Below are 9,012 nucleotides of genomic sequence, written 5' to 3'. Positions count from 1 at the left end.
AAAATAAAGGCTGCTATTGTTTCCATTGTTTCCCCATCTATGTGCCATGAAGTGATGGGACTGGAGCCATGATCTTCATTTTTTGAATGTTGAGTTTTATGTCAGTTTTTTCACTCTCTTCTGTCACCTTCATCAAGAGCCTCTTTAGATACTCTTCATTTTCTGCCATAAGAGTGGTGTCATCTGCATATCTGAAGTTATTGATATTTCTCCTGGCAATCCTCATTCCAGCTTGCAATCCATCCAGCCTGGCATTCCCTGTCCATAACCAATGCCCGGAGCTTTCTCAAATTTGTGTCCATTGAATTGGTGATGCCATCCAACCATCTCATGCTCTGTTGTCCCCTTCTCCTCCTGACTTCAGTCTTCTGGAGGCACCAGGGTCTTTGACAGTGAGTCAGTTCTTCACATCAGATAGCCAGAGGATTGGAGCTTCGGCTTCAACATCAGTCCTTCAGGATTGATTTCCTTTAGGATTGACTAGTTTGATCTCTTTGCAGTCCAAGGGACTCTCAAGAGTCTTCTCCAACACCACAGTTCAATAGCATCAGTTCTTCAGCACTCAGTTTTCTTTATGGTCCAACTCTCACATCCATACATGACTACTGGGAAAACCATTGCTTTGATTATATCAACCTTTGTTGGTAAAGTAATGTCTCTGCTTTTTAATATGCTGTCTAGATTGGTCATAGTTTTTCTTCCAAGGAGCAAGCATCTTTTAATTTCATGGCTGCAGTCACCATCTGCAGTGATTTTGGAGTCCAAGAAGATAAAGTCTGTCACTATTTCCAATGTTTCCCCATCTATTTGCCATGATGTGATAGGACTGGATGCCATGATCTTTGTTTTTCTAATGTTGAGTTTTAAGCCAACTTTTTCACTCTCCTCTTTCACTTTCATCAAGAGGCTTTTTAGTTCTTCTTCACTTTCTGCCATATAAGGCTGGTGTTATTTGCATATCTGAGGTCACTGATATTTCTCCCAGCAATCTTGATTCCAGCTTGTGCCTCTTCCAGCCTGGCATTTCTCATGATGTACTCTGCATATAAGTTAAATAAGCATGGTGACAATACACAGCCTTGATGTTTTCCTTTTCCAATTTGGAACCAGTCCATCGTTCCATGTCTGGTTCTAACTATTGCTTCTTGATCTGCATACAGATTTCTCAAGAGGCAGGTAAAGTGGTCTGGTATTCCCACCTCTTCAGGAATGTTCCACATTTTGTTGTGATCCACACAGTTAAAGCCTTTGGCGTAGTCAAAGAAGCAGAAATAGATGTTTTTCTGGAACTCCTTTGCTTTTTCTATGATCCAACGGATGTTGGCAATTTGATGTCTGGTTCCTCTACCTTTTCTAAATCCAGCTGGAACATCTGGGAGTTCTCAGTTCACATACTGTTAAGGCCTCGCTTGGAAAATTTTGAGCACTACTAGTGTGTGAGATAGTGCAACTGTGTGGTAGTTTGGACCTTCTTTGGCATTGCCTTTCTTTGGGGTTGGAATGAAAACTGACTGTTTCCAGTCTTGTGGCCATTGCTGAGTTTTCCAAATTTGCTAGTGTGTTGAGTGCAGCACTTTCACAGCATCATCTTTCAGGATTTGAAATAGCTAAGCTGGAATCCCATGACCTCTTTTACCTTTATTCATAGTGATGCTTCCTAAGGCCCACTTGACTTTGTACTCCAGGATGTCTGGCTCTAGGTGAGTGATCACACCATAGTCTTTATCTGGGTCATTAAGAATTTTTTTGGTAAAGCTCTGCTGTGTATTCTTGCCACCTTTTCTTAATATCTTCTGAATGGATTTAGTGCTCTCTAGATATGAGGAGATGCAAGGATTGAGATCATAAAATCTGTTCCCGAAAACATTCAACTATCTAAAGACCTGTGCCACCAGATTCCCTGGTGAAGAGAGTGCCTCACTCCACCCTGAATTCCCTCAGAGGTTGTTGAAGGTCAGCACCATGGGGTTCAAGCTCCATAGAGACAGATGGCAGATACCTTTGTTGTTCAGTCATTGGCAATGTTCTTCTCAAGGGCCAATTTGTAGTTGACAGTCTTTTAGGATTTGAAGTAGCTCAGCTGGGATTCTGTCACCTCCACTAGCTTTGTTCCTAATGATGCTTCCTAAGGCCCATTTGACTTTGTACTCCAGGATGTCTGGCTCTAGGTGAGTGATCACATCATCATGGTTATCTGGGTCATGAAGATCTTTTTTGTATAGTTCTTCTGTGTATTCTTGCCACCTCTTCTTAATATCTCCTGTTTCTGTAAGGTCCATACCATTTCTGTTCTTTATTGTGCCCATCTTTGGATGCAATGTCCCTTGGTATCTCTAATTTTCTTGAAGAGACCTTTAGTCTTTCCCCTTCTATTGATTTCCTCTATTTCTTTGCACTGTTCACTTAGGAGGACTAAGTGAATGCGAATCAGACAGTGTCAGCCAAGGAGACTTAATGAAGCCCATTTCCTACAAGGTGTGCAGGCAGTGGGTGGGGATGGGTGGGTGACTGGGGGTGAGTGGGGGACTGGGCAGACACAGGAAGGATTTGTCCCCAGGAGCCCCACAGAGTATCTTCTCGGCTTCATCAGTTGACATACCTTGAAGTTTTTACTGAGCACTACTTTTAGATGTTGTTTTCCCTACTTTTTCTTGTTTGTTTGGCCATATTTGCTTTCTTTCCTGCTGTTTCCTTCAGCCTTTCTGTTCTTCTGTTTGATTCCTTTCTTGCTAACACTGTTATAGGTCCATTTAAAAAACAACCAACTTTTCTTCCTTTGCAATAAGACACAAGAGGAGGAAAGGTAGTCTGGTGTGTGTCTTTCATCTTGAATCCAAGTGCTATTCTGTGAATTGCCACACTTTTCAGCAAATGTCGGAGTGTTATTTGTGGCCATTGGCAACAACACAGCATTTTATCCCTGCCTATGGCACTGAATCACAGCTTTGTTATTTTGGGGGGGGGGGTTCATTTATTTGTTTGTTTTAATTTGCTCACATTTCTGTGACTCACAGTTTCTTTTTTCTGTGGCTAATCACACAACAGAGTGGATATTTATGAAACTCAGCCACACATTCAGACCAGAATATTGGCACTTCCCAAACTTCTGCCATAAGGGTGAGCAGCGGGTTCTGTTTCCAAGCTAGGCTGCTCGGTGTCTCACAACGCTGCACATCCTGTTTCTCTCCAGTTCATAACTAGGAAAACATGATTCTTTCAGGAAATTTTTCTTGTGTCTCTCCAAGAGCAAATACAAAGTCTAGGATTAAATAAATCTCTTTAGTTCAAGCTAAGATGGAAAAGAGCAAAAAGAGAGAGAGTGTAAAAAATTCAGACTGATCTCATTTATTAGATTAGAGCCACTCACTGATTTGAAAAGGCCCATTTTAGAAGAGAGTGAAGCAAGCTCTATTAATGGATAGCATTCTGTGTAGTAAATACTGCAGCCTGTGTATTATTAACGCTTGCCTTTTATAAATAGAGTTTGCATAGAAGTGAACTTATGACTGAAAATAGTTGTGTAGTCACTTTTACTCAATAGTTAAAAGGGTTTGGCTATTATGTGTCGAGCTGGGGAAGATTTGGGGGGCTACAGAGGATTCGTGCAGATATATTCTGTCTGCTTCCAACCAAGTAAAGAGGGTCTTTCTCTTGCCTGAAATGTCATAATCTTAGATTAATCAATGTGGAGCACATTTCTATAAGTAAAGATAGTCAATCTGAAGAGAAATATAAATAGCTCCTGGAAAGCTATTATCCAGATTCTTAAAACTATAGTTTCAGCTCTAACTTTTTTTACAAAAGACATTGATTTCACATCTGTAATTATGAAGGTGTATAAATAGCCCCCAAATTAAAGCATAGTACTTTCTTTATTCCTTCCGCTTGGGAGATTGAAGTAAACTTAACCCCAGGGCAAGGCCTCATCTATAATACACTCATGTCACTGTGCCTGCTTGGCTCAATATAGATCCAAAAGAATTGAATCTGTCTTTATAGTCTTCTGGAAGATGTCTGCAGCTAGGTGCTAACCATTAGATGAATTTAAACCTACAGAATATTGAATCTGGCAGTTTTGCTCTCTCTTTTTTTTAAATTGAAGTATAGTTAATTTACAAACTTGTGCTAATTTCTGCTATACAGCAAAATGATTCAGCTTTACATAAATACATTATTTTTTCATATTCTTTTCCATTATGCTTTATCATAGGGTACTGAATATGGTTGCCTGTGCTATACAGTAGGACCTTATTTTTTTTTTATCCATTCTATATGTAATAGTTAGTATCTGCTAATCTTAAACTCCCAATTCATCCCTCCCCCAGAGTTGTGAAAACCACAACTGCGTTCTCTATGTCTGAGAGTCTGTTTCTGTTTCATAGACAAGTTTGTTTCTGTCATAGTTTTGACTCCACATATAAGTGATATCATATATTCATCTTTCTCTGTGTTATTTACTTGACTCAATATGATAATCTCTTGTTCCACCCATGTCGCTGCAAATGGCATTATTTCACTCCTTCTTTATCCATTCATCTGTCAGTGGTCATTTAGGGTGCTTCCAGTAGTCATGTATGGATGTGAGAGTTGGACTATAAAGAAAGCTGAGTGCTAAAGAATTGATACTTTTGAACTGTGGTGTTGGAGAAGACTCTTGAGAGTCCTTTGGACTGCGAGGAAATCCAACCAGTCAATCCTAAAGGAGATAAGTCCTGAATATTCATTGGAAGGACTGATGCTGAAGCTGAAACTCAAATACTTTGGCCACCTGATGCAAAGAACTGACTCATTTGAAAAGACCCTGATGCTGGGAAAGATTGAGGGCAGGAGGAGAAGGGGATGACAGAGGATGAGATGGCTGGATGGCATCACTGACTCAATGGATATGACTTTGAGTAAACTCTGGGAGTTGGTGATGGACAGGGAGGCCTGGCATGCTGCAGTCATGGGGGTCACAGAATCAGACACAACTGAGCAACTGAACTGATGTTGTGGCTCTTCTGAATAGCACTGCTATGAACATAGTGGATGCCTATATCTTTTCAAAGATAAGATTCCTATGTCTTTTATAGTTCCCCCCCCCTCAGGAGTGGGATTACTGGATCATATGAAAACTCTGTTTTTAGGTTTTTTTTTCTTTGAGGAACCTCACACTGATTGCTGGGAGAAATATCAATAACCTCAGATATGCAGATGACACCACCCTATGGAAGAAAGTGAAGAGGAACTCAAAAGCCTCTTGATGAAAGTGAAAGAGGAGAGTGAAAAAGTTGGCTTAAAGCTCAACATTCAGAAAACAAAGATCATGGCATCCGGTCCCATCACTTCATGGGAAATAGATGGGGAAACAGTGGAAACAGTGTCAGACTTTACTTTTTGGGCTCCAAAATCACTGAAGATGGTGATTGCAGCCATGAAATTAAAAGATGCTTACTCCTTGGAAGGAAAGTTATGACCAACCTAGATAGCATATTCAAAAGCAGAGATATTACTTTGCCAACAAAGGTTCGTCTAGTCAAGGCTATGGTTTTTCCTGTGGTCATGTATGGATGTGAGAGTTGGACTATGAAGAAGGCTGAGTGCCGAAGAATTGATGGTTTTGAACTGTGGTGTTGGAGAAGACTCTTGAGAGTCCGTTGGACTGCAAGGAGATCCAACCAGTCCATTCTGAAGGAGATCAGCCCTGGGATTTCTTTGGAAGGACTGATGCTAAAGCTGAAACTTCAGTACTTTGGCCACCTCATGCAAAGTGTTGACTCATTGGAAAAGACTCTGATGCTGGTAGGGATTGGGGGCAGGAGGAGAAGGGGACGACAGAGGATGAGATGGCTGGATGGCATCACCAACTCGATGGACATGAGTCTGAGTGAACTCTGGGAGTTGGTGATGGACAGGGAGGCCTGGTGTGCTGCGATTCATGGGGTCTCAAAGAGTCGGACACGACTGAGCGACTGAACTGGACTGAACACTGTTTTCCATAGTGAGAGTACCAACTTACATTCCCATCCACTTTTTCTCTCCTGTGCTCAAATCAGAAATACCCTATGTGACCTCCATTTATGTCACTCACCACCAAACCAATACTAAGGATGGGCTACCAAGTCAGGTTAAAATAAATCCCACCTTGAGCCTTTTTAAATTAACTGACCCAAGACAGTATTAAAGATCACAAGAATTTGAAATAAAATAAGGGGGCAGATCTCTGTTTGGTTGTGACTTCTCAATAGACAGTGGTCCTATTGGTTTTTAATGTCCTGATTTTCCCAGGATTTTATGTATTTTCATTTGGCTGATGAAAGAACAAGATCACAGTCATGAGTACTGTGGCAGAATATTCCTGGCAGCTCTCCTACCATAGAATGGAAAGGCTTGTTTGTCTCTTTAAGAACACAAGTTTTCAAACAAACGTAGGGATTTCTGGGAGTTATCTGAGGGGATTTAGGGGAATATGGAGCAGGTTGGTCATTGGAGAGAAGACAAACTGGCTGGAGGCCAGACCCTATCTCGTCCCAAACTCACAAGCCTTCATCATCATGTACACCCAAATTTTACTGAGAGACTATGCTTCAACATAAGATTTCAGTTTAATAAAGCTTGTCTTCCTTAGTACAAAATAACTAAACCCCTTTATGTTTGGAAACTGGTGCTTTCAAAGAAAATGTGTGGTTCTTTGCTTTCTGAGAATGAAGTTATGTCTAAAAATTTTGAGATCTTCTAAAGGAAAGATCAGTCAGATGAACTGAAAACACCCATTCTCTGAATGTGACTCCAGGGATATGGGGTGGCATGAGGGCTGTGAGGAAATTGGAAGCCACGTGTCTTGCCTTCAAGAAGTGGACACGTCTGCCTTCAGATTCAATTCAGATTCAGATTCAACCATCAGTTACATTTACATGCATCTTGTTGTACATCTTGCTGTGAGTTTTTATGCATTGCATTTTATCCTTTCCTCATAGCACTTTAGAGGTATGTATTATTATCCTTATAATTGAGGAAACAAAGGCTCATGGAGGATAAATGTTTTGTGCAAAAATGCATAGCTCATAAGTAACAGAGCCAAGATTTAAACCTATCTCTTGATAGTTTTCTAGTTTAATATGATTTAGCTCTTAGACTTTAAAACTCTGAGGGTTTATATAGTCCATCCTATTTCCATATTATTTGCACTGTTTGTGATTAGAATTATATTATTATCCTTCAGTAGGTGAATGGATAAACTGTGATACATTGAAATCCAAACAATGGAATATTATTTGATGCTAAAAAGAAATGAGCTATTAATTCATGAAAATACATGGAGGAAACTTAAATGGATATTACTAAGTGAAAAAATGGGCTTCCCTGGTGGCTCAGCTGGTAAAGAATCTGCCTGCAATGCGGGAGACCTGGGTTCAATCCCTGGATTTGGAAGATCCCCTGGAGAAGGGAACAGCTACCCACTCCAGAATTCTGGCCTGGAGAATTCCATGAACTATATAGTCTGTGGGATCACAAAGAGTTGGACATGACTGAGCAACTTAAAGTTGCTACTCAAAGGGTCCTACTCTTTGCGACCCCATAGACTATACAGTCCTTGGGATTCTCCAGGCCAGAATACCGGAGTGAAAGAAGCCAGTCTGAAATGGCTATGTACTGCATTGTTCCAAGGCAAAACCGTGAAGACACTGAAAAGATCAGTTGTTGCCAGAAGTTGGAGGTGGGGAGTAGGCGGGATAAGGATCAATAGGCAGAGCACTAAGGCAGTGGAAATACTCTGTATGATGCCATGACGGTGGATATATATACATATACATACATGTGTTTGTCCAAACCCATAGAACATACAAGCCCTAGTGTGAACTATAGTGCAAATATAGACTTTGAGTGATTGTGACTTGTCAATGTAGGTTTATCCATTGTAAACAATCTACCACTCTCAGGGGGAATGTTGATCAGTGGGGAGGAAATAAAATTCTATGTACTTTGAGTAAGTCACTTATATAGTGATTCCACAAGGATGCCTTTGGATTTCCAAGGCCTTCCTTTCCTTACAGCAACAAGGCATTAAAACCTGGGCATTTCTGGGAAGTCAAAATATAAGGATACCCAGGTTTGAGAATTCAAGGGAATATTCTAGGGGATCCAAGAAACTACTTGTAACTCCTCTCCCTCAACTTCTTCATTTTAGGAGTTTTCAAATGGGTCCAGTATAAGTTAATGCATTTTAAAAGGGCTGATTTTAACCTGAAAGCAGTTGTCTATCTAGTTTGTAAGCAAGTTGTAATAAAAGATAATTTTTATTTATGAGTGTTTTGTTTAGCTTCTTGAACGTTTTCTGATTTCTCAATATGATTATATTTGATAATGTCTTTGTGTGTATTTTCTCAAGTGCTAAGATAATAACTAGCCAGACTGTATTCAGAAAAGTTATACATCAAATATATTGTACCAAATGATGGTGCTTTCTCAGCACTATTCAGTATTATCGTGTGTTCTTGCATCTTTTAAAAAAAGTATTCTTATTTTGTATTCTTATTTTGAATTTATGAAACACTGAGCACAAGCTGGCTTGTGAAATATAAGAGATACTGCAAACATTTCTTTGAAGAAATGAAAAGCCTGACTCAGCAATGGTGCAGCAGAGTTGGAATCACATGGAGGCTGAATTTATTTTCTCTCTCCTCTACCATTATTGAATAGTCTGTGCTTTGTTCTTGAATGTCCCTGAATGTCACTGCAGATTTTTTATCCCTAACCTACCTACAATTTTCTTAGACAAAAAGATTATAGTTTAATATACATACATACATATGTGTATGTTACATATGTACGTATTGTATAAAAATATGAATTGTTCAAATCAGACAATAGTTTCCTGGGCAGCATGTGATGGTGGGAATCATGTCAGTTCTTAGCTACCAGATCCAGAAAAATAAAGCCCATATCATGGAATCATTATCTGTATTACTAAGAAATACGTATCTTGGGTTGGTAAAAAGTGCCTTGGGTTTAAGGTTCTGTTTCTTATTAATT

Source organism: Bos indicus, chromosome 9, assembly GCF_029378745.1.
Source record: "Bos indicus isolate NIAB-ARS_2022 breed Sahiwal x Tharparkar chromosome 9, NIAB-ARS_B.indTharparkar_mat_pri_1.0, whole genome shotgun sequence".
Taxonomy (NCBI): Eukaryota; Metazoa; Chordata; class Mammalia; order Artiodactyla; family Bovidae; genus Bos; species Bos indicus.
Note: the sequence above shows the minus strand (reverse complement) of the source record.